This window comes from Diuraphis noxia, unplaced genomic scaffold (assembly GCF_037042655.1).
Source record: "Diuraphis noxia isolate RWA-SAM2 unplaced genomic scaffold, SU_Dnox_SAM2 contig0005, whole genome shotgun sequence".
Classification (NCBI taxonomy): domain Eukaryota; kingdom Metazoa; phylum Arthropoda; class Insecta; order Hemiptera; family Aphididae; genus Diuraphis; species Diuraphis noxia.
This window is the reverse complement of record NW_028301715.1, coordinates 22,844,131-22,870,485: the sequence shown is the minus strand read 5'-3', so window position 1 is coordinate 22,870,485 and position 26,355 is coordinate 22,844,131. Positions and strand designations below refer to the sequence as shown.

General features: G+C 42.5%; 1 protein-coding gene across 1 annotated transcript in view; it reads left to right on the top strand.

The window, feature by feature from the left end:
- The window catches only part of LOC107164985 (protein tiptop-like), a 66,575-nt gene that overhangs the window by 17,308 nt on the left and 22,912 nt on the right, over positions 1–26,355 (top strand). The window lies entirely within an intron of this gene.

Sequence of the window (26,355 nt, the reverse complement as noted above, 5' to 3'; positions counted from 1 at the left end):
GAGTTCGCGGAGGGCGTTTTCGAAACGGTCCTGATCGTTTTCACGGTTCATAAATCTCTATTAGGCCGAGGGCTGTCTACGAGAACGAGTTGTCGCACTCTAATTGTGCGAGTGCTGCACGAGAGAACCAGTTGTTAAATACTTCTAAACTGCTTTTTGACGTGAGCTTGACGAGCGCAGAACAGGTATTATAATATAATAATATAATATGTACACATATTCGGCGGCGTGGTAGTATTACCTATATTATATAGGTACCTATAATAATTGTGTGTTGTGTACGAGGCTACTATAATAGTAGTCGTGTATTCGTCGTCGTGACGGCGGGCACCGGTTGACAGATTGTCGACTATTGTGCTCGAATTTTTATTTCTCCGCATCGTACACACATGCTGCGCAATATGCTTAATAATAATATAATGTACGACGACGACGATATTAATAATAATAATGTATACTCGCTGCGACTAATTTTCTGCCTGGCGTAATTTGAATGAACGAACGGCGGGAACTTCCTCCCCGAGAGCAATCGTAATCAGCCCTTTTTTATTATTATATTATTTCGGTCCACTTGGCTGTTTGTCTTCCGCGAATAAACGTCGTCGGTGCGAAATCATTTTTTCCCGTTTCCAAAGGATACTTTCGCAACTGCTGAACGACTACAATATTATAATATACATGTACCGAGTGTGTATATCATATATGCTTTAGACGACAACATTGGTCACATATTATAATATACGTTCGAGACTTCGAGAGAGCTGGAATCATCGTTGGAGAGTCGCGCCACACATTGCGTGTGAGGCATTAATCCCGGTCCCATTTCTTTAATAACGCAATAAATCATCACCGCTCCTCCGTCAGTCTTTCACTCACTGTCCGTCCGTCTATATCTCTCGGTCTTGGGCTGTGCAGGTGGCGATGACGGCGGTGGTCCCTGGATTTAAATTTAATACCAACAAGAGAGCTGGACCGCCGCATGTATGCGCTTTGGATTTTATTTTTGGAGTTTTTATTACCCGACGAGATAATATTATTATGTTGTTGTGTTTTCTCGCTGCCGCCGTGCCGGTAACGCGGTATTATAATATAATATATATATATATGTATTCGCCCGAAAACGTTAAACCACACTGATGAACGTCAGCCGATGGCGAAATTAAAATTACATTTTTGGCCGTACGTCAAAGCCCAGTCATCGAGTTTTTGATATTTGCATAAATATTCGTCACACACGTTCCACACACACGAACTATTCGAATGGCCTAAAACACAATATAACGCGCAACAGCAACAGCAGCAGCAGCTCTAATCAATCATCATGTGAAAAAATGAAACCAAATATAAATAACGAAAAAAATTTTGCACGTCACGTTTCAAAGTCCATTTCGTCGGATTTTATGGTCCAGCGACTTGCAGCGTCCTGTATGTTGTAGCATCGTCCTATACTGCACGACCTGCTGATGCGCACGATTGCGTTGGATCACGATTGGCAGCAGCACCCTACGAGTGTTCGATTGACGACTATATATATTCTTAATAATAATTTACAACGTCAACGACGATATCGTACGCGATTTTACTGCTGCCAACAACCGAACGACGTGGTCACCACTGTCTTGAAAAACATTACGTTACGCGTGCGTCGAGAATGTATGTTGGAGAACGGCTGCGTTTCCGGTAAAAATATAATAATATAACGAGTACGCACGTATTATAATAATAGTATGCATGTAAGTACCTATAAAAGAAAAACTTGAAAGAAACCAAATTACGAGTGGCTTATTGAAATCAAAACCCTATAATCTGCAGTATCTATAATACGTCCGTCCTGTCATGATACCTATTTATAATGAGTGTGTACGTCGTGTCGAGATGAGGTGGTTTTAATTTGCGTTTCTTTTGAGATCGAGTGTGCGCGTTTTCGGCACGAAAACCGACCGTCTAAATGTACGTCTTAAATAATTCGTCGTCGTCGCTGCGCTGCCTCCGAGTGTCGAGTTGGGAAGTGGTAAAAAAACCGTTGCCGCGGCGCATTAATAAACGTCATTATAATTTGGCAGGAAGACAAATGCAAAACTGGTGAGGAAGGATACGGACGGTTTCTGACGTGCTCGACGCGAAACGTGTTTGCAAATAAATTACCCCCCGGACGTTTTGCCGTGTACACGCACTACTTCACTCACACACAAGCACGCTAGTCCAATTTATGTATACGCGTAGTAATGTGTGTGCACTAGCCGAATGTACCTCTCTTCGTCGTGTATGTGTACTTACATATGACGTACGTATTATATATATATATAGTACGGGGTCGTGCACGGTATATATTCTCTCGATAGGCCTCCGAGCGTATTCTTTGATCAGCAACCCCCGAGTTCTCTCCGATGTAGTGGAGACGAAAACATCGTTACTGGATCTCGTTATGGGTCCGGGTAATTGATTTGAAGTCTTTGTGGAATCACGGTGGTGGGCTGGAGGTAGAACGTAGCCCGCGGCCTAGGATTTGCCGCCACCGCTTTTCTACCGCCGCTGCCGATCTCTTTTATGTCGCTGTTATTATTTTCGGTAAACGAAACAAAAGTTTAATGATTCCGGCGTCGCAACACGATAACGTCCCGGTGTTGTATACACACTCACACACACATTCATATATATCATATTTATATAGAAAGTATATCTCCTTCGGATACGCAAAACGACGTCCCTTGCGCATACACGTACTCGTGTATATAATATATATGTATATGTAATCGTATTTTCCAAAGCGCGTTTGTTTACAATCGTGTAGGACGAGGTACCAGCGGATAGGTATAGGACGACGACCACATCGCCGGCACGCCGAAATCGGATTTGATGATACCGTTTTTCGTATATATATGTTATTATGTTATTGTTTCAACACGGCGTGCATTCTATATCGCACTAGTTCTACGGATTTGTAAACGAAACGTCTATCCACGTATGTGCAGCCCGTTATGGTTGTTTAAACTATCTGTGGTGTTCGACACCGGTAGACGATCGCTCTCGGCGGGCATATAGTGAAATGGTTTAATATAATCGTTAAAGCCCAAATTAATGCGAAAGACTGATGCTGAAGCGGCAGCAGCAGCAGCAAGAGAAATAAATAGCGATCGCATGTTCGGCCGGGTAAAAAGGATCACGATACGAAGGTGTAACCAGAAAAGTTATTAATGGCGTACGATACAAGCGCGCGCGCTCGGACGGCGTGTATTTACCGGTGGTGGTGGTGGTGGTGGTGGTCTGCAGTACTGGGAATCGATTACCGCGTGGTAGCCGGTATATATGCGCTGTCCGGACGTGACGGTGGATCATCGGTGGTATAGGTCGGTGGAGGGGGAGACATTGATGAGCCTGAGTCACTAGGTGATTGAAATACGGTCACGGTATATGCATGTAACCATGCTCCGAGAGGGATAGATGCTGAGGGGAGGGGAGTGATTGATGGGTGCCATTATCAGCTGACACGTTCCAGACATCATCGTGTCGGACAACTAATCCCGGGCCTGGTCCCTTTGTTGTGCGGACTCACAAGCGCTTAGGTTATACACTGACGCCCACGATTATTTATCATTGCTCTAGTTTTATATATATATATATATATATACATTACACGTAATTAATGTCCGTAAATGGACGTAAACACACACGACGATAACCGATAAACCACTTCGTCCACTCCTTCCGTTCACCCACCCACCCCATCACCGTCAATGTTTACCTATGTTGCGACTCGGTCGAACGCGAGGCGGACGAAATAGGAAAATTCGTGTACAATTTTATGTTCCATTATATACCTATTATAGTAATATATAATATATTATACGAACACGAAAACACAATATTTGTTTCCCTCTTTCAGCGTTTGGCTGGCTCGAACCGTTGGCGTGCATGTGTGCTGCAGTTACTCGAAAATGTTATAACTTTAGATGGTTCTTATATGGATGTATAATAAAAAGTTTTGACGCCAGGCGGTCGTTGCTGCATTTTCCGTTCACATTTTTATGTTTTATCATTATCTCCATTTTCCCTCGATTGACTACGAATAATATTGAAAGGCGTGTGATTTTAATGTTCGGTTGCAACTTATCATCGTGTGCGCGACACACTTTAAGCGATTCATACTCGGCGTGTGCGGGTAGTAAATATTAATAAAACTAAAAAGTCTCGTCCGTCACGACGACGCCCCCCATCCTCTTCACGTTTCCTCACCACACCGCTCTTGGCCACCGTGTAACCGGTTACACCTTCGTGGTCCGGTTTTGAAATATGATAGTGATTGATCTGTCGTATATACTGTTTTTTCAACTCTTTCCACTCATTGCAATCGTTTGTCGTTTTGTATACGTTTTAACTCGAGACGGAAACTGTCAACTTTTTTTCTCATAATAATAATAAAACACCGAAACCGGTTGTATTAACCCGCGAAAACAACACGTACTTTATACCTTTACTTCTTTAATACGCGTTGGACGGACAAAGATATTTTCATTTTTTTTCTTCGGTTTTTGACGCACGTCCGGCTCATGTGTATAGATACGTGACGGCGTGCGTGCATCACGTCCCCGAGATAATATTCATCGGTGGCGGTGGTGGCGGCGGCAGTGGCACGAGGTCCATGAAAAGCTTTTCGCGCGGTGGCGATAACGTAGTTGACGTGCGGCGAACGCGTATAAATCATTTGGTCTGCCTCGGCACGTCCCGTGGCGTCACTGGAATCTCGTGTGCAATGCGAATGCTTTGTTTTCATCCCTTCGCGTGTGCTTTTTCTTTATGATGTGGGGGGAGGGGGTGGTTCGCTCGTCCGGTCACCGAGCGGGCAGGAAAAGGTAGCAGCGGTGGCCTACGGGGATTTGCGCAAAGGACCAAAGTTTTATACACACACACACACACGTATATACATATACCTATACTGCAGGCGGGCTAGGTGAGTCCGCCCGTCCGTCTTCCGTCTTCTCCCTCTCGCCCACTTGACGGGTACCGACCACTCCGACGTTGTGCAGTTCGTGTGTGACGGGCCCAATACATCACCGGTTGACACACGTCAACAATATATCACTCGGCCGACCGTACAAACGGGCGTCTCCCCGCCACCCCTTAAACCCCGCACAACCACCGCCGCACTTATTCACCACTCGCTCCTCGATTCCCATTTGCATGTAACCTCAGCACCGAGTATATATACACCGCGAAGAACTTTGCCGCGCCCCTGCAGCCTACGAGTCCACCGGCGGCGAGGCAGTCGACGGACGACCGCCGCCTCGTTGCCAGATTTATGACTTCCGAGCTCTAGCGGTAAAAATTAGCCGCGGCCACGCAACGTGCTATCGACGGTATATATATATATATATATATATATATATTTATATATATATTTAAATTGCACATATAATAATAATAATAATAATATGTATATATACAGGGTCGTCCAAAATTTGTGTCATAATAAATGACGAACGACCCCCCGTGTATATGCCCTTATAATAATAATGATATATAATACGCCCTCATATATACCTACCTATATGCATTATGTAAATGTAAGTTATGGACTTTTGCGCAGCGCTCGCCGATAAATCGCTGTCGACCAACGGTCAAAATATTTTCGATTTTTGATTTGCGTCGACGAACCATATCATGTCCTGCTGATCTATGTATATAGGTATAATGTATATACATATATACGCGCATTCAAATCAATTATAATAAATATGTATACATGCGCGCGCGACGATTTCCCTCGAGACTACTGCAGCCGCCACCGGAGCTGTCGTGTAAATCACTGACGCCGACGGACGCGGAGTCGGTGTCTCGCTACTCGGTGATACACACGGAGTATATATATACACACACACACATATATATATATATATAATATATGCAATGAAATGTGATAGGTAGATTTATACATGTTATAGGCACGTATATGCATGCGCGATGCGAAAAACACACCCCTCGAAGACATTATAATAGTCTACCGATTTCGTGCAGAGCGTGCAGCGTAGGTACTGCAGTGGTGTACACGCCGAGAACTATCGGATGCGACGGGGGTGAGTAACTCACTCAGTTCACTCACGAATACGACGGATCGTATACGATATTGTATACACGTCATAAATGTATTCACAAATCAAATCCACTCGCCGCCTATACCGTGAACTTTTGATAGATAACGCCTGGCCGGGGTCGCGCGACTACATATCATAATACGCCTGGGGAGGAGGGAGGGGTCGTGGCAGAATCTTTGATAACTTGTTTCGTTGCCAAAACGCCAAATTTGCTCGCTCGTCGTATACACCTCCTTCCCGCTACGTCATCTGGCACACCCACCACCGAGAGCAGAGCGCGGTAAACAACGCGTCCAAAATAAATATTAACGCCATAAATCTAGTCGTGAGCGACGGACAGAGAGATACGGAGTTGGTGAGACGGTGAGAGATACAGAACGTATATGATGCACTGCACGGTATATATGCGCGGAGCGAGTGAGATATGACGCTGCGGCGTTCTGACGGGGATGAAAAACTCTTACCGTCATTCGCCGCCCGCCCGCCCACACTTCCGCGTCCACAGATATTATTATTTCTGGGTTTGGGGTACCTACACATATATGGTGTATACACACTCACATACATATATAATATATATATATATACATTTGCACCCAGTCACTGCACACTGAAGCAAATTTACGGGGGTGTGCGTGCGCCAACGCACTCACACGTTCACGCGTATATATTTTATGTACACACACAATCGACAGCCCGAGGTGATTGAAGAGTGGATGGTAGAGCGGAAGGTGGAAAAAGTATAGCAAGAGACGATTGACTGATGCCGTCCCGTTTGCCCGTGGCCCCGCACCACCCTGCAACCGACCATACGTGGACGAGGAGGGAGCCCTTTGACTTATGGCCGTAAAACGTGTGTTCCCCGGGAAATACTACTATACTGCCTCCAACAATACTACATACCTACTACTACTACTACTACTTACTATCGTTCCGTGATATTGGCGTAGTTTTCATTCCCACATGTTTCATAAAGTTCGCACTTTATCGACCGTGCAGTGCGAAACTGCAATATGAAAAAAAAATCGATTATTATATGCATTGTTATATACATATGTATGATATATGCGTTATGTGTATGTAAACGACCGTATAATACACACATAGGTTTCAAGCATAGTCGTTTGTACAGGGAACGGGTCGGTAGTTCTTCAACCATATTTTGTATATGATAACACATGTTATGCATAATATCGATGAGATGTAGATATAAGCTATTTGGGGCCCGCGTAATATTTTTCATTTTCTAACGTCTATTGGGTTCGAGATGTGTTCAATTAAAACCTATTATCGTTGAGAATTCAGCATGAAAATCGTAATCGTGTCTTCGTGTGTTTAAAATTATTTTTTCCTTCGACCCGAGATACTTGCAGCGGTATGCTAACAGTTTGTTTTTAAATGATTACAGCCAACTCAAAAATAGTAATATACGGTTTAAAGCAATTTTTCTTTTACCTATAGATTATAATAAAATTAACGTTGCACCAAATAAAAAATTAAATTTATGCATAATCCATTTCTAATTAAGTATTTTCTCCACTCATTATTATTTTACATCCTGGCTATTCAGGGGATATTCAACTTTATAAGCAATTCACATAATATAAAGAAATAAAAATAAAATTGTGTGGTTTATTTAATATTTTATCCTGATTTGAACGCCAGTACAACAACAGTTAGATAATAAAATTGTTATCACGATAAGAATTTTGTAAAAATCAACTCATTACCTGCCAATGCATTTTGTAAATGTGTATGATAAGAATATAATTAATTGCACCATATTATAACTTCTAATTAAATTTAAATCAATCTATCAAATTTTATGATGTTGACCTCGACTTATTTTGTAGCTGTACTAGTTGGAATTTCTAAGTAAATTATTAATAAGAAATAGTACGGTTATTTATTTATATCTTGATTGTAAATTGATTACTAATTAAATTCGACAGTTTAATGATAAAATAATGCTGAAAAATATAAATTTGTCACAACTTTACTTTTGATCAAACATTTGAGAAATCGACTGGGCTATTTTTCTGATCGTATCGTCAACAATAATATAATTTATTCGTACTATGATAAAATTATAATGTTTTTTCATAAACATTTTTAAAAGCGATTCGTGCTATAAACAACACCCCGTTAGATGTGCGCAAACGTCGTTACGTGATGCATATGATAGGTATTACCTACCTATATATATAAATAACCACCTATATCGTTTAAAAAAGTTTTTTCGGTAACGGTAAAATAGTTCCTGCGAAGACAGATGCTGCCGTAGCCGACCGGCGGTCGTGGCAGGGTGTATCGCGGAAGCGGTCGTGAGTCGTGACACACTCTCGAGCCCTCATGACTGGGTGAGGGTAGGCGGGTGGTGTATGCGTTGGATATTTCGAGATCAATCAATTGGCCATCACGCGGCGGCTACTACTCCATCAATATGTCAATTAAATTTAATTTGTACCGACGACGCCGGGCAGGAGATCCATCGATCAGAGACAATGCTCGTCGTGTCTCGTACATATATACACAACTTATGTACTGTAGCATAATAATATATGGACGAGTTACATCACAATATTGAACAGTCACACCGCTAATAAAACGATGACTAACCCGTTGCGGCGGTGGCCCTCTCTTAATGTAATATAATAATTTTCCGTAAAGTCACACTACAGTATCCAGACGGCGCCTGGGTTGCGAGTTCATTAACGATTTCACAATAATTTAACACAAACACATACACACACGCACGCACAACACATACACGTAAACCCAAATACAGGCGGACGAAAACCAGTTCCCCGCGTTGCCGCCATCCATCAATCTCGAAACTCGTTTTCGTCTGTGAGTTTTCGAAGGGAAATATTGTCACCTATCGTCGTCGTTGACGCGCCCACGTGCGTGTTAAGTGGATTTTGCTTTTATTTCCAACTTCTCCGGCGACACTTGTCTGTGTTTGTGTTCAATAGTAATATAATATATACCGTGCTGACGGCCACGATAATAATATGACGTTTTACGTGTACTTTTGTCATGTGTCTCCGTACCGGATTTCTCCGACGCGTAGGTATAGCGGACAGGGCGTAGGTACCTTATAAGTTAGAATAATATATACATATCACACTATCGTGTACACGACGGACGACGACGTTGCCAAAAGCCGATATCGATTATGTGTGTACGGGTCGCACGATATTCTCGCTGTATTATAATTGTCGATCGAGAAAGACATAATATTATTCTGTATTTGCCGGATCTCGGTGTACATGACATATTATAATAATGATTGAAACAGTCGCTTTCACTGGGTTTCTGCTTGCCCACCTCCGATAAAGCCGTCTGCTTTTCAAAAACAATTTATGAGTAAATATTATTTGTATTTCGCCGCCGCGGCGCGACATGCATAATTTTGTTATTAGAATATAAATTGTCAGCAGAAAGTTTTGGGAATTTTTAAAACCATTTATCCCGTAACCCGAAATGATCAACCGTTTCTACGGTTAAATTTGAAGTAATGTTGAGTTGAGGAATTCTTAAGAAATAATAATCCAACTCCCCGCGGTTTAATCCACTATGTCCGGCGAGGTGTATACGTATATATGCATATATGATGTAAATGCAACGAGATTGATCAGTATTTACTAATATAATTATTCATATATATGGGCGCTTGTGAGTTGTGACAACGAACACATTAATAACCTGATTATTTCAGATGGAAAAATTTTATATTATATTGGAATGTTTTAATCTCGATTGATATGAAATAACAGCCTCATTAAATGAACATTAATGCAATAAATTGTGTATTTGTTCTTGATTTGAATACCGGTCGTGTGATGGTAAGCTAACCATATGCTTTATGTATAAATAATAAATTTATATGATATATACATTATAATAATAATATAATATAAGATATTTAAAACAGAAAAAATATATTTAATTGCTTGTTTATCTCCGGGTCATTAAAGCATTGAGAATTGACTTGTTTACCATACTCTATCGCCACACGTGTTAAAATTAAAATCTTTGTAAAGGTTATGATATTTGTTTAAGAAAAAAAAACAGAAACTTTCCGTCTTGGCTAATATCTACGTATCACATTTAATATTAAATATACTATCGTATTTATATAATTTCAAAAATATTGAGAAATAATGAATATTATGTTTATAAAATGACAATTCAGGTGCATTTCGGAACCTGTTAACTTTAGCCGCCGATTGAACTTCTGGGTTATACGTGTAGGTATGAACACATTGAACACCAACCATAGTGTTAGGCATAAATTATTTGAATGATATGAATGAATTACATACTTGAGTTTGGCCGATATTTAGCCTATTTTGATTGTCAGAGGAGAGTAGATTCAATCGCTAAACTTACTAAGACATTCAATCATTCTCGATTTCAATTTTAAATATTTTTTAAGCTTTAGAGGTTACACTCGCACTGCAATCGTGGTCGTCACGATTACTAACCTGTAACGCGAATCACGCACGGATAAAAATATTTATTAACCATATTGACGATTGGAAATATTTACTATACGGAGACCTAACCTGTTCAGGTTTAAGACGTTTAAGTGCAATAATTTTAATGTTGAATAAAAGTGTTCGCTGTTCGTTTATAGAAATACAACTTGTTAATAACATGATGATGACACACGCGGTCAAGTCTGAAACTTGGAGCCCAACTCGTCATATAGATATATATTATATATCTATCTTGTCTCTTTTTCAAAACTCCGCGGCGAAAGGCGAATAAATAAGCGTGTCGGCTCGCATCCGAATCGTCTAAATAAGGGTCGGTCGGACGTTTCAAACGACTTCGCGAGGCATTTTACTGCGTATTCAATAACTCTGGATTAGACCACGTTTGCGGCCTCCTCTCCGCACCCGTATTATGCGTACATATAGTAATATATGTTTAGTATACCTATATATATATATATATTTATGTACGTCGATGCTTTTAACGTGGTAGTGGAGTATTGTCGTCCGCCGCCAGTTCTGGTCGTCGTCGTCGTCGTCGTCGTAGTCGTAAAAACGAGCGATGGCAAAACGCAATATCAATAAAACGTAATGGAACACGGACGAGCGTTAATTCAGTCGAGGGGTCCCGGCGGCGCATTAAACTAATTCAGCGCCTGATGTTGATCGGAGGGAGGGGGGGTGGCGAGGGTCCACGCCCGACCGGCGTATAATATGTATACGATGCAGCGGTAGCAGCAAGATATGTCCCGTCGACTCGAAAACGGTCTTTCGGTAATTGCCCTATGAAAACAACGGCCGCGTCCGATACGGAATTCAAATGGTCCAATTACACGCACACCTTAGCCTCGGCCGTAGGCGAAAGGTTTTTCTTTTCTTTTCTATTTTTTTTTTGTTCTTTATTATTATTATTATTATTATTATTATTGTCATTATTATTGCTACCTATTGCCATTGTTTTGCAGTTTTTCCTCGTCTTAGTCTTCGTCGTAGTTTTTAACTTCAATCGCACTGCATCAGCAGCAGGAGCAGTAACACACACGCGTACCTACTATATAAATATACAAAAAGAAATACTGAGGGATGGGCGAAAAACAAAACGCAACGACGACGTGCTTGGGTATTAAAGTTACTCTTAGGCGTGACTAGGCTTTTTATCCGCCGATCCAGAATATATTTAAGGTCCGGTGACATTACGTTTGTTAGGCACCTTTATTTTTCTTATCTGTCATATATATTTATAAAAGACTCCTCGAACTCATTTGGAGGCTACCAGCCTAACCACCTAACCTATCCAGCGACGAGGTTTTTTTTATTTTATACACGTCATTGTTTCGTATAGTTTGGTGTAATACATTTTTGATGCTGCATTTATCATCGTTTTATTATTACATGTCAGTAATACAGACGAGAAACATCTAACCAATTTATTTAAGAATAAAATAACGAAAATAGATAGCCTGAAGCCCGGAACATATTTACATAACCATATATATCTAATATTACTGTTTTTCTATTATATTAATTGGAATATGCACATTTCGTTCGATCTCGACCGTCGTCGTCGTCGTGTGGTTGTGATTTGTGTCTGCCTTCTATATCGCCGTGTATATACAGTCACACGTCTATTTAGCAGAGCGTACTGCACTATATTATATTGCATATATATGAACTATCAATATCGCGGTACCTATATATACACACAAGCACCGAGAAAGAGTTCATTCGGACACGACCAGTGCGTGCAGTTGTTATTATATTATATATATAGTATCACACTACCACCTATATATATTTATAGTGTGCGCCGTGCTGCATAGAGTTTAAAAGACACTTCGTGTATATATATTCGCACGATGTGTATACATATACGGGGGTGGCTTGACGCCGATATTGATTATATCGCGCTCGCGTTTTCCCTCGGAGTTGACTGACAACTGACAAATGACGTCACTCACGAGGCTATAAACGTAACAGAAAATGCGCCGCGCACTTGAAGTTTCCGTCTGTCATTTGTACATATGTGAAACATGACGCGGCGCCTGTGTTGTATATAGTGTATACGTATATGTATATATAAATATAATTTACACGCGCTGCTCACACACGATCGAGGACTATACGTGTGGTGTGCGTACGCGAAACTGCAGAAAAAAATAAATCGATGGGAAACCCGAAGCTTTGTGTGTGTGTGAGTTGATGAGGGGGGGAGGGTTGTGAAAAGATGGCAATTGCTTTTGATATGAACTCGCAGAGAAGCTTTTAAGGCGGCAAGAAATAATAATAATAAAAAAAAAACTTTCACTCATTTTTTCGCTCCTCTCTGTCTCGGTATTTCCCCTTTATTTCTTTTCTATAGTTCTCATCATCTCTTGACGAATATGCTCGATATTTGACGTTATTTTTCTTTCACGATTCGTCACACTGCCATCCCCACCGCGCCATAAACACTGGTGATTATACGCGTAAGGCGGCTGTGGTGGTGTCGTAGTCGTCGTTGTCGATCTGAATCATAATTTCTTCGTTGTCACAGCGGGCGCCTGTTTACGCATATTATATCATGTACGCATCGAGATAGAGATTTTACTCGTTTTTGTTTTTTATTTATACCTTTATTTTTTTTTTTTTTTGGCCCGTGTGCGATAAGACTTAGAGAAACGTAAAGCGCCAAATCCCCGTTTTCTCGGTCGACCCTCCGGCAACTTTGACAACAACAGTATAGCAGCACCGGTAGCGGCATCAGTAGCAGCAGCAGTAGCAGTAGTAGTAGTTGTAACAGATTAACATTTCCCCCACTGCCGCTGCCGCGTGCTGTTTGCGTTTTTATAGGTTTCCCCTACTCCCCCGTCACTGTCCACGATGTCGACAAAATAACTCCCGTTTCCCGGCAAATCGACCATTTGGTATATATACATGAATATACGGTTTGTGTGCGTGCGTGTGTGTGTCGGAGCGGCGGGTGAGGCAATAATCGAAAAGCTACAGGCAACGGTGGCGGAGTAGATCCGCGCGCGGCCCATAAATCTGATCCACGTCCCCTTGTCTCGTCCTCCTCGCCCTAGTCCGGTTTGACATAAATCAGTCAAAAGTCTTGGCCGGGGCGGGTTTATGTGTATACATATATATATATTTGTATGTACGCGCCGGCACGAAAAGACCTTGAGTAGGCGGCGGCCGGGATTGTCCTGTGACGGCTATAACGGGTGAGATATGGTCCCTGAGGGTGGGCCGCTGCCATATAATTCACCCGGTTCTCTCTTTGTCACGCATCCCCCCCACGCCCTACTCACATCGGTTACCCCCTCACCACGCTGCACCGACGGTTCTAAGTCCCGTCTTCGTGATGGCCCATTGTCGGCGTCCAATCCACCGCCGCCGACGCGTTCTCTTTTATTTCTCTCCGCCGTGCGACGACCATTATGCAGCAATACAACACGGCCGTATGCACTGTGTTGTGCCGAAAAAAATATAAATATAATATTGTATACTTAATACATATTATTCCTATCATATCACAACAACTACTGCACCTGCGCACAGACAAAAAATATAAAATTGTATATTAGGTAGGTATATGATATGTTGGTATCATATTAAATAATTTGAAATCTATTATTAAATAGAGGCTCATCGTATTATATAATATATATAGTATTATATCGTATTATTATTGCACTGTCGGGTCGGGGACAGTGCTCGGTATTAGGTATATGTACTATATATTATATACCTTCGCGTGACACGCACGTCCGTCGTCGGGTTGACGTTTGACGAGCATCGCTTTTGTACCACCCCGTAAGTGACATCGTGATAGACAGCGGCGGGGTTTCCGTCAAACCCCCAACTCCCCTCCCCAACCCTGTCACCGATGTTCCCGCCATATCCCCACACACGCCAGTAACCGTGTCGCCGTCTTTGCAGTCGTACGACTCCGTAACGAGCTTTTGTCGTTAAAAGATAACATGGGTGACCGTGTCTCTGCTATATAGCTGTGTGACGCGTGACACCCCGAGTAAACTTTTATTAATATACTTATATACAGCCTGTGGCTGTCTAGCTTGCAATCAATATCTGCAGAGCGTGTGCTAATGTTATTTTTTTTTTTGTCTTTTTGTTGCAGGTAAGTTGTGTGACAATATTATTTTCGAGCGACAAGACGAATTATTAGTGGCGGTCGAAAAACGACAGAGGGCCGACAATATTATACGGTAATCCCCAGCGGGTCGTTCATTACGGGTGTCTGGTGCCGGACTGACCGGCTGCACACTGCTAGTGCGCGAGTATATGTCAAAAGTCACGTCGTCGGTCGTGAGCGCGCGAGTGGTGTGGGGGGTAGGGGGATTGAGGGAGATGGGGAGACTCGCACGCGTGCATATTAGCCCCGTTGCAAACAAATCGCCGTCGCCGTTCGGACTTTGCGGGGGCACGCGGTCATTAGGACAATTCATCAGTTGCTTTCGCTTCTCTTATAGGTACCTTTCTCTCACCCTGTCACCTCACTTCCACCCCCACTCACCCTTTGTATGTGTAATGTGTATATATATATATTTTTGACCTGCTACTATACGACTATAACCCCTTCGTATCTTTCTATATATAATGACGAACTTTCGGTTCGCTAATTGATGGGGTCTCGTTTGTTATTCGTCGCTCCCCCGTCCCCGCCACTTCCACCATGTATTACGCGACTACGTCACTATATACTACTACCACTACCCTAACGGATCTGAAACTAGCGGGTTGGGCAGCTTTGTAGCCGGCATTTAGTCACATTCCGTCGTCGTCCTTTACACGTCACATTATAAAACGCAATTAATTCAAAACCGTCGTTCGCCGGACCGAGTTGAACGACGTTGACAAAAGACTGGGTGCCCCTAATTATGTTATACTCCTCCGTCCTGAGTGCAGTACTGTTTTGCGTGTGTGAGAGCGGTATATATACATATTATATATATAAATGTACCTATAATATGTATATAGTGTGTGGTCCCTATACTGAAATGTTGTTGTCACGCGACCCGTCAAACTTTCCAGAATTAACTACTCCCGACCATGAAATCGATTATTCTCCGTGTGCGTCGTCGTCGTCGTTATTATGTTATGTGCAGTGCGGTCGACACCGGGCCGTTTGGTCGGCGACGAAAACGACCAAGATTTCTTCTTCTCATCGTATATTACACATAGTATATACTTATACCACGTGTAATGTGTATATATATAAATATATAATAAATAAATGGCTCTGATCGAGTGCGCGGGGAAGGGGGCAATAATAATAATAAATTTTCGACTCTGCGTCCGTCGATAAGAGTCGCGCTTAATTGAAGCGAGTGGTTCGGGTGAGAGCGGGGCGAGAGATCCGGCGAAGAGTTATGGCGGAGTTTGTCATTCACGGCTGGCCAAACTGCGCAACGGCGACTGCGGGCAACGGTCGTATATCTCGCCCGGAATGGCCTCGGGTACCATTAGAGCTTCTATATACCTTCGACGGGGCGAAAACTTTTGGACCTCAGTTCACCCACTCTGCCACCCCGTCGTCAGTCCGTCAGTCTCCCTCGCCTCCATGAACACGCATCGCGAACACATAAAGCGGCTTCGGCGGGGAGGTATATACTTAAGAGCGCGGGGGGAGGCTCACAATGTGAACGATATATAGAGGGACATTATGTCAAGACGAACAGATGTATTTAATAAATATCCTGCTCCACCCCGTGTGTCCACCGTGAATCAGGCCGTCCCGGGGTTGTTCGCAGGGGTCCTACGTTTTCCACTATACCACGACTATATACTGCTTCTTCTTTTTCTCCTACTTTTATACTTCTTTTGGTCGTTCGTGTTACGACGACGTACGTACGGGTTCGTCCGGCATAAATCAGCCGCCGTGATAAGAAAGTGGTGGTGAGGGGGGCGGGAATTTTTACGATCGGCCGTGGCGCTCGTTTGGTATCCCGTCGACTCGCTGGTTGACGTGGGGAGGGGGTGGTAGAAATTACAACGCTCGCGCCCGAGTAAATTACGACCAGAAAACTCTTAGCCGTTATTGGCTCCGCCGGGCTTTTTTTTTTGCTAGATCGACCGTTTTGCAACAGATCTCTTTGCACCACTTATCGTATATAATATACGTTATAACGTCGCCGCGCCGTACGTGTCATCTCATCGCCGTGTCAATTTTTTCGCAAAATGCAATATCAAACGATATGCGCATGCCCGATTTTAGTTCTGCTAGTACCCATTGCGATGTCGTACTCACTTGGAAACAAAATGTCAATTTATATGGAACGTATACATTATTCTGAGACTAAAACAGTATTATTATAGTATAGTTTCACGATGGAGAGAAAAAATAAAATCGATTCGAATCTAACGTGTCCGAAAAACAGCCTGCAGATGGTATAAAATAAGAAATTAGTTTTCCTTTATTCCTTCGTCCAACACCACATGGGTGTCGTCTCGGCACGGATATCACCTACAATACAATAATACTACAATGTATAATAATATACTATCCGCGTACGCGTTTGTTTTACGAATTAAAAAACCTGCGATTGCGGGCACACCAGCGTCGTGGTGCACACGCACACGCGTTAAAATAAAAACACGCGCATATGCGTACGAGCAAGCACGCACGCACGCACACATACATACACACACACAGCTCGTTGACATTTGAATTCAAGCGCAATAATTCTCTGACTGACAATACCGGTTGTCGCACATAAATCACTTAACGGCTCTCGGCCGCCGCCGTACGGTCGCCGGCCAGTTTTTTTTATTATGCGTGTATAATATGCACATTGCATGACGAAACACACTGTGTTGGCATTAAAACTATGTGCCAGTGTGTATATGTGTGTGTGTGTGTCAGTCTGTGAGCGCGCGACCAGTGTACAGCTACATAAAATGCAAAACGACGAGAGGCGCCTACGAATATTATAATAATCAACCGCCGTCGTGCTGGACGTATTGTTTTTATGCTCGCGCACACATACACCACTCACGGAGACAACGACACTACATTATTATAGTAGTGTTTAGTGTGTGTTGATCTGTGCTACGTCTACCGAGTTGTTTTTTGCGACTTTATTATAATATTATCGTTACACAGCGAGAAAAATACAAAACTCCCTTGAGAACCGACGGACATAATATTACATTATTGTTGTATCGATTGTATAACATTATGATGACAATTTTTGTTTTTTGATTATAATCGTTCTCGCTTTTAAAACTCGACAATTCGCCGTGATTTTTATATTTTATTTTATAATTCCTGTAACTCTCTTGATCAGTGGCTCTTAATATTATTATATCTAAGTAACCATATTCAAATTTTGAAAATTTTTGCGTACCACTATTTTACTATTTCGAATCTATAGGTAATAAGTTTACCCTTCTTATTTTTCGCTTATCTCAAAATATTGTGTATTTAGGTACCTAGAACCATTCCTAAAAATATATTAACAATTTCTGGATTTCGTGTTTTATAATCAAGAATCAATTAATGATCGTTAATCATGAAAATAAGCATCTATTATACATAAATTGTGAAACCAAATATTTAGGATCCCTTTGTTTACACAAAATTTTTATGTTTATTATTTATAATAATAATGATTATTGTGTAAATAATTTGATGATAATTTCGTTGCGTTGTTTTAACCGGGCATGGTCAGCACCTGACTATTGTTAACTTTCAGTTTCAGATCATCCAAGTTATTATTATATCGTAGCTTGCGTAATTTACCTTACACATAATACTACATTCGATGTTAATCTGATCCTAAAATTTTATCTTCTACCTTTCTTTGCTTTCCACCATCGTTGTTTTCTATTGACTCTGGAGTCTTTTCATATTGTATTGCACACACGACCATCGATAGACGAGCTTCAGCTATATGATATACGTAAATTATGATAATATTGTACGCTTGACGAACACCTGTCGTCGGTCATATATTATTCGATAAGTATTCCGATACGGGACGCGTAGTATGAAATAACCGTATAATATATTTTATTAAAATGTATCTTATCTCCCCGCGGTATACACAGCGAATACACAACTACATATATTTAACTCATGAATTTTCAAGAAACAAAAAAATAAAAATGCTTATATACATATACGTGAAAAAACCGGACATCGACGTGTTTCAAACGTCATTCATGTTATAATGCACGTCAGTTGGACGCACGGGGTTTATTTTTTATCTAGAGTTCTTTTATTTATTATTTTTTTTCTTTTAGCCTACGTGTTTTTTATTTTTTTCACCGCGACTGACAAATAGCACCTTGCTCCGGGCCCCATTCCGTCATTCATGACACTCGTGACTGACACTGATCCACTACGCGTGTTATTATAACGCCGCTGCGGTGGTGGACGACGGCCGACGAACCGACAGACAGACAGATAGACAGACAGACGGACTCTGTTGTGCAGCCCGACAGCTACGGAAACCGATTATGTGTAATGTGTATGTGTGTGTGTTTTCTTATTTATTTTTTCACGTTCAAAGCTCCCAGTGAAAATGCGAACACGGAAGAAACGAATTCCGTTTTTGGCACGTGTAATATTGCTCGTCGATTCCGTACATAATGCATATATATATATATACAATATCCGCGTAAACCGCTGGCGTTTTGACCGGCTCGCGACGCTTTTGGCTCGCGTCTAGGGACTAGATTTTTTCTTCGGTCACGTGCGGCGTCAATAACTTACTCTCTTCGGATGGACGATGCATAGGATCTCACACCCGCGTGTGGTCTCCGGGGCGCCTGTCGTGAATACCAAAGAGGTCGAACGGTGGCGGCGATGGTCGCACCGCGATTAGTCTATAGTCAGTCGACGCCGCCACCGCCGGAAACAATAAGCTGATGTGGTTCTTCTCGTTAGCGCCGGCACGTCGTCGGGGCCACCGGAAAATGAAAATATATATATATATATATATATACGATAAATTATTATAAACAATACGTGTCGGTACACGTTAAGGCCTTTTAGCGATCGGCAAACATACCTAATACCTATACGTACATTGCAGCACACACACTGCGGGTCGCGGTAATAACATCGATAACTCAACGTGTATACTCATTATAAACCGATTCGACTCGGAACACCTCGCCTAACCTCGTCGTAATTATTGTAATATATTTTAACTAGTGGGTACCTAGGTATATGGGAATTATTTATAAAAAAAAAATAGTTATTCTTTCGTAGGTATGCACTGCTGCAGCACGTGTAACCAAGCGCGTGCGTATTGTTGTAATAATTATAAATTATTTTTCCCTGTTGCAGTTGGAGGAATATTATTATTTTAATAAGGTGGAAACTATATCACAGCCGGCCAGCACGTCGAAATTAACGAGTACACGCGTTTAGCCTTATGGGCTTGTGGGGAATTGACCGATTGTGATACACACACACACATACATACATATATATACAGTTCGGATGATCGGTTTCCGCCGAGATTTCCCCATAGTACAATATCACGCGTGTTTCCGATTTACTCCTACCCCAGCGCTCTGGTCGGACACGATTTCGTGTATTCGTTTGTGTAAGCGCGTATGTAGTAGTTCGGACTGTCTTTATAATACACCTTTTGGCCGAGAGAAAGTCGGCGATGGCGCAGACGGGGAGGAAATAAATTAACTGAGGTGGACGACGACCGGGACACACGAAATTGCAGCGGTGAAAAATAATAGAAATACGCGGCTTTAACGACGTAAGCCGATTTTTTTCGCACACATACAACTCACAATTTATTGTTATGGTCGTCGAGCGAAGAGAGCGTGAATATAATAGTTCGTGAACAGCAAGAATATACACCGCGATGATTGCTGCTGTTGCAGTTTGATATATACGTCCGAGATCGATTTCGATGATAAACGGGACAGGATATATGCGGAAACGTGGGCAGCAATAGTCTATATAATATATTATATATATATATATATATATATGGGCTTATGTTACGGTGTGGTGATGGACTTGGACGTTGCCGGTCGTAAATCTATCGTCGCTAGAAAATAATAGGTACCTATACTCGCCTGTATATAGAGTCGCGATCGACGTGGTGTGTTATTTTTGTACAAAAAAAAAATCGCTACACTCAGGACGCAATATTTCGTGAAATCGGCGGTAAACGCCGCACCCCATCTGCAGTGTTGGATGTATTATTATTTCCTCGGGCGGTTGCTAGCGAGATAAATCTGATTAGCTCTCCAAATATAAAACGTCGCGTAGGCATATACACACGTGTACCTACGAGATATTATATATATTATTCTACACTGCCGCATTGCCGTCTATATAGTATATACGACCGTATATTATAATACATAATATATTATATTATAATAAATGTTCTTATTATTATTTGTGTTTGCGTACTGACTACGCGTGGCAAAGATGAATATAGCGGCACACCTTTTGCGCCTAGGGCTCCATTTTTGTTTATAATGTTATGTAATCATAATATAATAATATGTGGCAATAATTGAAATGGTACGTAAAATGTGTACGTGAGGTAGGTACCTGCTCTGCTGCTGCTGTTGCTGCACGAGTGAAGGAAGTTTGCTGGGTTTGACATCAAAGGCGGCTGCCCTTCCGGCTAACGCCTCTGCCGCCGCACTGCAGCCGTCGTCAACCCTTTGCGCGGCGTACGTCAACCGCTGCGCTACCCCACATTCTGCCGTGTTCGCCAAATTGGAATATCAATCAACCGAGACCAACCCCTCGCACCCTGCCGCAGGGCCAAACGTCACCGTCCGTCAATCATTTCGCTCACATCGCCGCGCCTTCATCGCCTGCATACTGCAGAATAGTGCGCACATAATATTATGTATATGTGTGTTGTGTGTATAAAGTCGTCGTTTCTGGCCCGACCACCGCAACAGGCGACGGGAGAGTGCGGTAAGCGCTCGCCGGCGACCACAAACAAAGCCGAATCTTAATTAATCTGGTCTGGACGTGGCTCTCAAACGTCAAAACGCGCTCGGCGGCGGACGTGTCACTTGCATCCATCGGACGGGCATCCCCGAGAAAACCCAAATCCGTCAACCCAGTGGAAACTTTTGATGAATCGCCCCGTCGGTCCAATTAAGTTTCTACGGCCAACTCTCGGCGGCGCGGTCAAGCTGAATGTCGAAAAAACTTATTTTCTTGGACGAGAGAGAGAGAGAGTGAGAGAGAAAATGAGAGAGCTGGAACGAAGTACCCACACCGTCATAACTCGTTCGAGCCCTTTACCACTATTATAGAATACTGCAGATATACTTTAATATATAATATATATATTTATTTATATAATACCTATATACCTATGCCTATGTGCCAACAAAATCCACCACTGATGTAATATATGTATACAGTAATAATAACAATACGATCGTGGTCATGGCGCGATAAGAATATAAGGGCGCAGTAAATTTTGGGTGTATAAAATAGGAAAAAAAACCAATTTTAGAGACGGCGTCCGGTTATGCAAAACGACTGTGAATTGGACGTGGGTTTTGTGGCCAAAGAAGTTTTCTTATTATTTTCCGACGAATCGGCGGACGGCTAGTGGATGGGTGGTAGGTGGTTAGATGGAGGGATGCCATTTGAAGACGACTGCGACGACGACGACGACTACGACCGTCGTAAACGTTAAGTGCGAAAATATCATTGCGAACCGACCGGGGTCATAACTTGCTTAACCCTCGGTACGGTACGGCGCTCACAATGAGGTGTTTAAATGCAATACTTGTTCCGGCGGTGGGTAGGGGTAGGAAATCTTTTGCTGATGCTGCAGCAATATATACGCCCGGCGCAGTGCTCATGCATAACAAGTAGTGTGCGTATTATATAGCGGCGTTTGCTAGTAAATATTAACCCCCTGTTTTTCGGTACGACGGTAATAAAACGCCAGAAAACCACTACCGAAGCCGTGGTGGTCCCAGGGCGTGGCGGGCGGTAAAGCGCGCGTGGTGTGACATTTCGTTAGGTCGGTGTATAGATAATAAGATGTGTATATATGTAGACGCTTGCACACCGCAATAACGACAAAGTGTCGGCAAAAAGAGATTTGACTGCTACGACTACAATATATATTTATATGTGTTTGTGTATTTTATAAATATATATGTATGTGTAAATCGTGTCCGGTCGATTTCTAGCAGAAATCGTTGTGTCGTTCTAGTCCGGAGTGGGTGGGTGGGTCGTACGACAATCTTATTGAAGAACGATAGCGGGTGTGGGGCGGTAGCAGGAATTTCCATCGCTGCTGCAGTGGGTTGGCGGTGCGGTCGATCGCAGAAGAAAATCCTTGTCAATTTGAGTCGGTCCACCGGGCAAAACGTCACGGACACAATCGGATAAGTCAACCGTCTTGAAGAGAGACAACATGGGACAGAGGTATAGTGATAGGGGGAGTAGGTCGGCCGTGTAGCTATGTATATTATATGCGTTGGCGGAGGAGGGTGTGTGTATGCAGCTCGACGCTGTCAGTCGCCTGACAGTTGTGTCATTCCAAAGGGTTTTTCCCGCCGCCGCCATCCGTTGCATATTCAATGAGCGCGCACGTCTATCGCGCCCGTCGATTTCCAAAAACGCCTCCTCCGAAACCCAATAACGCGAACGGCGGACTGACGTTTGCCCGAGGACGCGCGCGTGAACGGAACAGACGGGTCACCGCTAACGTTACGCCGCCAGTGAGGGGAAAAACAATAGTCTCCGCGTCTAACCACCGAGGTGACAGCGGGTTCGAGATTATATACATATAATATATATATATATATATATATATGTATGTATGTATAGATGGGTAGAGAGGATAAAAAACATTCGGCGGCAACGAGCTCGTTAAAACAAATAGGAAAAAATATCCTTTTTATTTTATTTTTCGCGTGTAAAGTATACACTCGCCAGCTACAGCATATATATGTATGATAATATTGTATTATATTATGTGTTATATCTCTCTCGCCGTTATTTTATTATATATACTTCAGCACAGCTATACATACATATATAATATGTATATCTACTTGAGATGGGATTTATACATTATATACGCACACATATGGGTGGGTGTCGAAAAAATCCGCCGCCGAGCCCGTCACGATTTGATGGGATGCCATAAGTCTGTTGGCCGGCCGGTGCGCAAAAATATTATGACTGCGGACGTTGATCGAAGGCCGCGCATCGCGGTAAATAAACGCGCGGCGGACGTCGTCGGTAGTCCATCCGTAACGCTCATTGCCTGCCGTACATCAACCGGACGTCCGACCCCTGCTACTCCTTCTCTCTCTCTATATATATATATATTCCACCACCTCTGAGTTCTCACCCACCACCATAGCGCCTCCGCCACCGTTTCAATCATATCGCTTTACTCGAATTATTACGTTCGTTTTGTCGCCCGCTCTGTTTTGCGTCGTAGTCTATGCACTATATATACACATCAACGTAATAATATATATATATATAGTTCACCGTCCAATACGAGTGCGTTATTGTCATCATTATTATTCTTTTTCGTCATCGATCAATGAGACAGACGTCACGACCCGTTTCTATCGATTTTCCTTTATATGCCATTTCAACGTATACGCACGCCGCGTTGTTTTTTTCTATTTTTTTCACTCGTAGTAACGAATTTCCTCGTGTTCGCGTCGGATATTCTTTTGTTGATTCGCCGCCATCGCCGTTGGAAAACGGCGGACAGCTGTCTCTCTATATATAATATATACTTAAATGTGGGTGTATGTGGCGCGAGTATAGGAAAATAGGAGACCGCCACTGTTACTCGTAGGGTGGTAGTGGTGGTGGTGGAGGTGGTGGTGAAAAGAAAAACGGGAAGGACTCGCGGGTGACTGCGTGTAGCGAGCAGTATAGTAGTATTATATTGTACTAGTTGGTTGCATGGGGAAGGGTGGGACAAGGAGACGAAAAAACCGGGGAAAAGGAAAAGAATATACACCCGGCTGTGATGAAGAGGGGGTGGGTAGACGAGAATGAAGAGGTATATAGAAAGAAAGAAAGCCGCATGACAAGACTGTCACTCATTTCCGTCGACCGGGCAATCCGCGTTTTCCAATTTTCCGGGGGACGACGTCCACAAGCAATTTCCTCGACTATACCACCACCGTCACGCCGTATTTCTGTGAGTGTGTGCGTGAGAGAGAGAGAATACATATATATGTGTACGTCTGCCGCCGGTGATCTGTGGGTGACGTGCACAGGTCGCGCCGGGCTTCAACGTCACTTGCAACGGAACAAAATAAAAAAAACAAAAACAAAAAAAAAACAACCCTGTCAACCGTTGTGTAACGTCGACGGCATCGGCGAAGACGACCGGACACACACGCACGCACGCACGCACGCACACGCGCATGGATTGCCGCCAGTCACTGAACCTTTTTCACAAAATGAAAATGTTTATATTTGGACGTATATATATAATATAATAATATTATTATTAAATGCTCCGCGGTCGCCATCGCTAAGAGAAAAACGTAAAATCGTTTCTTCCTAACGAATTTCACTCGAGTGGCTTCTTCTGTAGCTGCAGCATCCTCCTACCCCGTCACCACGGACACTGTCTGGATGTTTTCGAGTTCATCTCGTGTAGCGCTCGTACTAAATTCCGTGCATCGCCATCGCCCATCAACGGTTTCATCTGTGTGATGGAAAAAAAATTATTCGATTAACCGCGGTGTATACGATGTTTTTTTCGAACCATGTACTGCAATTATTTACGACAAAAACACATCAGAACCAACGTAAATTATGTGACATCGGGTGTGTGTGTTGATTTTTTCGTTGTTAATGATTGCGCATCGGGCCCGAGGATTAGAGTCGTGCGTGGTGTTAACAATGATATGCGCGACGCCAAAACTATATATTTAACATATAATATATATATAATGTATATGTGTGTGTATTATTTATTTTTTATGGCCACGCTACATATGACAATAATATAACAACAACAATAATGAAAGATGGAAAGAGTAGGTTTATGATGATCCGGGGCTGACAGACAAAACCTTGATTTATTGCCATCCACGTGTGCATATTTCGTGGCAATAATAATAATAATACGATGATGATGATGATGATGATAATAGTACCTAATATATATATATATATGTATATTATACATGTATAGTAGTTTGTGCGCGTCGGATTTTCGATCCACGCCTATATATAGTCGTCCCCGCGGTCAGCTGCAGAGTGCGTTCTGCAATTGGTTTCTCTCTCTCTCACTCTCTCACTCTTTTCTCTGAGCTACGTTATTCAAAAATATTAAAAAAAAACGTGACGTGACGGGAGGATGAGGGAGATTTATCGCGTTCGATATTGGGTAACTCCAGGCTCCATAGGAGATCTAATATACTGACGGCGGGTGTGTATAATATTGGTCTTGGTGGACGCCCTGTAGAAAAAAATACGATTTTTCAACATGGGCACCTACCATTATATATAATACGAGTACAGTACACTGCGAACTCGCTAAAAACCTTGAAACACGCGCGGGCGCACATAAACTAATCACACGCGCGGTATTATAAGACATGTGCCAAAAAAACAAAACAAAAAAACGTCGGATAATGGCCAAACGAATAGCAATAGTAATAATAATAATGATTGGTTGGCTCGTAAACGCGTCCCGAGGTAATAATTCGCCTTCTTTATTAGCACGAATGCGGTAGGTCCTGCAGCGGCGCTCGTACCTCTATATAATGTAGTGCACTGCAGAATATTATTAAAATAT